Source organism: Chenopodium album, chromosome 12 (genome assembly GCF_948465745.1).
Source record: "Chenopodium album chromosome 12, dcCheAlbu1.1, whole genome shotgun sequence".
NCBI classification, from domain to species: Eukaryota; Viridiplantae; Streptophyta; class Magnoliopsida; order Caryophyllales; family Amaranthaceae; genus Chenopodium; species Chenopodium album.
The window spans coordinates 24,344,993-24,350,185 of record NC_137845.1 but is presented as its reverse complement, the minus strand read 5'-3'; the positions used below and the strand labels follow the sequence as shown (position 1 = coordinate 24,350,185).

Genomic DNA, 5,193 nt, shown 5'->3' with positions numbered 1-5,193 from the left:
TACTATCAACTATAGAGAACAAGAACCAACAAAATATCAAGAACAATTACTCTAATCAAACATCAAATATCAAAATCAAACCAAACAAACATCAAATTAAACAAAGCAATTGAATGAGATAGAGTTTAGAAATTCTCATTGATAATTAGGAAGATCTCCAACACAATTGTCACACTTGCATCTTCAATCTCTCAATCACCATTGAAATTCTTCACTTTCTCTCTCTAAAACTACTCCTAAACTAGCCTAATCTAGAGAGAGAAGCTCTCAACCTAAGAGAGAGAAAACTATTCTAAAACTAAAGAATTACATGAATCAAGAATAAAGGAAACCAAAAACTATATAAAAAAAGGAGAAAAGAAGCTTAAAATCGTAAAAGACCCGGAAACCCGCGCCCGCGGAGGGGAACGGACACCTCGATAGCCGCGCCCGCGGCCCAAGCCCGCGCCTGTAGGGCCAAGGCCCGCGCCCTCGGGGAGCCCTTGGGACAACCGCGGGTGCTTACTGCCCAAATACGGCAGTTTTGGAGCAGCAGCAACCCCGCGCCCGCTGGTACTGTAGCCCGCGCCCACGGTAGTTTTTCTGGGCCAACTTCAGAAGGCTGTAACTTCCGATCTAAGAATCGTATAAAGGCGTGCGACCTATCATTGGAAAGCTTTTCAAGTCTAGTTTCCAACCCAACTTGAATCACCCTAATCCGATCCGTAGAACTTGAGATATGACTAAAATAATGCACAAAGGTCCTATTTGATACTTTGCAATCCTTCGTTTTCCTTTGTTTCAAACTCAAATTCAATTCCGAAAAGTGCATATTGATCCTAGTGGGTGCTATTTTCAATTCCCATGCATATAGCCCGCGACGTACCTACAAAACAAGACAAAGAAACGGAGAAGCAAGAAAAATAGCCGAGAAATGAATAAAATGATAAGAAAACCATTAAAAGCATGCATTTCTCTAAACTAACACAAAAACACGCGAATTGAACATTATTCTCCAAAAACACGACATGAATGACTACAAAGGAGCATAGAAATATAAAGAAAACATAGCCTAAAGGTGCCATAAATGGCACGGATCAGTAGCATTGACAATAATCGGGTATTTTTCCTCTTTATCAAGATAAGCATATTTCAAAGAAGGGGGAAGGGGCTTGAGTTCTACCTTGGGAGGAGGCTTAGAACTCTCCTCTAATTTCTTCTCCCTTGATTCAAGCTCAATCTCGCCTTGTTGTTCAACTTCCTCTTTTGAGGATTCCTCCATTGCCATGACAAATTCTTTGGCCTCTTGAGAGTGGAACTCCTCTTTGCATGTAAGAGCTTCCACCATTGGATCTTGAGGCTTCATCATGACTCTCCCTAAGCGGTCCAACTCCTCATTCACAACGTCAACCCTATAGCACTTTTCAACCATGGGGGTCTTGAGCAACTTAGAAAATTCGAAAACTATCTTCTCATCGGCCACTTCACATGTGATGGTGTTGTTCTTGCAATTTATAACCGCCCCCAAAGTTTTAAGAGTTTTACGACCAAAGATCAAGGGAGTGTCCACATCCTCCTCCATGTCCATCACTACAAAGTCACAAGGCACATAGATGTGTCCCACTTGAATCGGAACATCCTCAAGTTCTCCATAAGGCAATTTTACCGACCGGTCGGCCAATTGAATTGTCTTCTTTGTAGGGATCATCTCAATATTGAGCTTTTGAGTAATGGATAGAGGGATTAGACTAACACTTGCTCCAAGATCGGCCAATGCACCCCTAACTTCCATGTTTCCAATTTTCACCGGCAAAGTGAAACTCCCCGGGTCTTTTTCCTTCTTGGGCATCTTGTGTTGGACAAGAGCACTCACTTGATGTGGAAGGGTGATAAGCTCATCATTGAGCTTCCTTTTATTGGTGAGGATGTCCTTGAGGAACTTGGAGTAGGATGGCATTTGTGTCACAACTTCAATAAAAGGGAGATTGATGTGCAAATTCTTCATCACACTAAGGAACTTTGCAAATTTGTCATTCAATTTCCTCTCCGCAAGTCTACTTGGAAAAGGGACCGGTCCATCAAGGTTCCAAGTCTCACTAGGAATTGAAGTTGTCTTCTCATTGTCAAGCTTCTTCTTCTCCGAACTTCCTTCTACCTCATCAACCTTTTCCTTCTCACCTCTCTTTTCTTCATTCACACTCTCTTCTCCTCCCTTCTTTTCCTCACTATCCCCCTCATTTGGACCGTCATAAGAAGTTCCCGACCTCAATGTAATTGCCTTGCATGTATCGGGTTTTTGGTTATGAGAAGGGTTAGGTTGTGGTTGTCCGGGTAGAGTAGATGGCGAATTGAAAGGAGGTCTCTCGGCCAATTGAGCTAGTTGTGAATCAACCATCTTGTTGTGAGCTCTTTTTTCTTGCATTTGTTGCCCAAAGGTTTGCATTTGTGAATGCATGGCTTGAAGGAGTTGAGTTGGTGTTGGCTCCGCTTGAGGTGCTTGTTCTTGATTTCTTTGAGGCACTTGGGCTTGATTATTGTATTGGTGTTGGTTGTTGTATTGGTTGTTCCTTGGGTAGCTCCCTCTTGGGTTTTGGTTTTGAGATGGAGATGGATTTTGGTATTGGGGGTTGGGATTGAAAGAGGGTTGAGCTTGTTGGCTCAATTGTTGAGTTTGAGATGTAAACCCGGGTGGTGGTTGTCTCCAAGCTACTCCCCCGCTGCCTCCTCTAAAACCATCTTGCCTTGTGTTATATGCCGCTACATGCTCGGGGCTCAGGCCCACAATAGGATGTATCATGGTTCGTTCCTCCACAATTTTGACAAGAGAAAGAGTTACCTTGAGAGGAGCTTGCTTCACCACTTGAACTTGCATTTACACTTGTGTTCAACTTGGAAAGCCCTTTGGTGAGTTGATCAATTTGATGTTGTAATTGATCAACCTTCTCCAATTCATAAATTCCACCCTTCTTTGGTGCATTCCTTCTTCTACCACCCCAAGAGTAATTCTTAGCTACCTCCTCGATTGTTGCTTCCACTTGATTTTGGGGGATCTTGATCAATTGTCCACCCGCCCCCGCATCCAAGTTAGCTCTAGACATAGGCTCCAATCCATCATAGAAAAACCTCATAAGCAAACTTTGATTGTATTCATGGTGAGGACACGCTTGTACCAGCTCTTTGAACCTCTCCCAAGCTTCACTAAGACTCTCATCCGTTTCTTGTTCAAATGATGCAATTTTTCTTCTCATTCGGCGGTCTTTTCCTCGAAAATGAATCTCTTCAAGAATGCCTTGACTACCTCCCTCCATGTCGTGAGTGAGTTGGGCTTCACTTGCTTCAACCACTTCTTTGCTCTACCCGAAAGAGATTGTCAAAATAGATGCATTCGGATGTACTCTTGAGAAACTTGATTGGTTTATATCATGGAACATAGCTCAAGGAATCTATCAAGGTGTTCTATGGGGTCTTCACTTGAAGAACCCGAAAATTATTCCGATTGGACCATTCTAGTATATTGGGGATGAATTGTGAAATTGGTTTCCGTGACGGGTAGCAAAATCCCCCCCGTGAGCTCATAATCCTCCGGATTTCCAAACTCACGAAACAACACATTATCTTTTTGTCCCGCCATTGACTCACTTTGCGAACTTGAAGAGTAATAATCACTCCCACTATCAACTATAGCACCAAGACCTCTTCCTTCTTCTCGAAAAAGCCTACGGACTTGCCTTAGTGTTCGGTTGATCTCTTGGTAAATTTGATGTGTGGGTGGTCCTTGAGATCTTCTAAGCATTCACCAAAGCTAAGCAAACAATTAGCAATGACAAGTATGATAAAAAAACAAAACAAAAAGAAAAGCAATTAAAATTACTCTAACAAAAGCAAAAATAGACACTAAACAAGCCGCTTCCCCGGCAACGGCGCCAAAATTTGATCGGGGGGATAAGATAGGTCGTTAAGCTACTACCCTAATCAAATTAATCATTTATAATCCTAGACTACCCTAATAAAAGTACAGGGGTACGTAAAGGGTCGAACCACTAAGGAAGCACACTCGTTCAACATCAAAATCACTATGCAAGAGTAGGAAGGGAAATGTTTTTGTTGATTTTCTTGGATTAAGAACTAAGACTACAAATAAGAAAATATAGGGATGAATAAACTCAAGAGAAAACAACACTAGGGAAACGGGGGTGTCAAACATGATTAGAAATAGGGGAACAATGATAGTTATCATGAAGAACATGCCAAAGAACACAAGATTCTACCTAAACAATTCATTCTCATGCAATCATCAAGGCAAATCGATGGAAGAGGTCTATACTAAATTAGATCATTCTCATGCATCCTATTAGTTACAAGTAAAACAAGAGAATAAAGAAACACAATCCATAAAGCTCCACTTTAACAACTCATTCTCATGCAATCATTAAAATAGAGGTGATCTTAATCTAGTTCAAATCATTTTCATGCATTTAAACTAGAGAGCAATCAAATAAAGTGCAACAATAATCTCAAGCTATCAAAAATTATATCTTCCATCAATATAAGGCATGTATTCAATCCAACCATCATCATTTATCCAATATTCAACACATATTTTCCACCCCCTTCCCCTAGCTAAGAAATTAGCCTAGAGAAGGGAGAATAAACGTAATAGCAAGATTAGGAATAAACTCAAGAAACACAAAACAAAACATGATTAAGAACAATAAAAATAGTAATAACTAGATGAAATAATAAATTAATAGAAGTAAGCAACTAAGAGGCAAATAAATAAAATAAAGAGAAAGGATAAGAGATTACTAAAGAGGAGATTAATGAAAAAGGAAAGCTTGAAAGGTTGATAGATAGAAGATTAAACTTGATCAAAGTTTAATACAATAAAGGAAACTTGAGTCATAATCCACTTTCACTCTCTAAGATTAGGGCTAATAGTTCATAGGATAAAAGATGATTGAAAACTTGAATAAGGGAACTATTTATATGCATCATAAAAGACGTAAATAAAACACCAAGGAGAGCCCTCTAGCCATCAGCCGCGCCCTCTCCACTGTGGGTACGGAGTTGCTTAACCCAGCAACCTGCGCCCGCGGCCCCTACGCCCGCGCCCGCGGCTGAAGAAAGGAGAGGCCTCTCTTGCTGAGGAGAGGCCGCGGCAAGAAAACAGGGGAGTTGCCAGCCTCGAGTAACCGTGCCCGCGGCTCATGGTGC

The 5,193-nt window shown here is 41.2% G+C and overlaps 1 non-coding gene across 1 annotated transcript; it reads left to right on the top strand.

The window, feature by feature from the left end:
- Positions 1-3,123: 3,123 nt before the first annotated feature.
- On the top strand, positions 3,124-3,230 carry LOC145573372 (small nucleolar RNA R71). The gene has a single exon (XR_014097416.1). It is a non-coding gene; the product is annotated as a small nucleolar RNA R71 (small nucleolar RNA).
- The last annotated feature ends 1,963 nt before the right edge of the window (positions 3,231-5,193 follow it).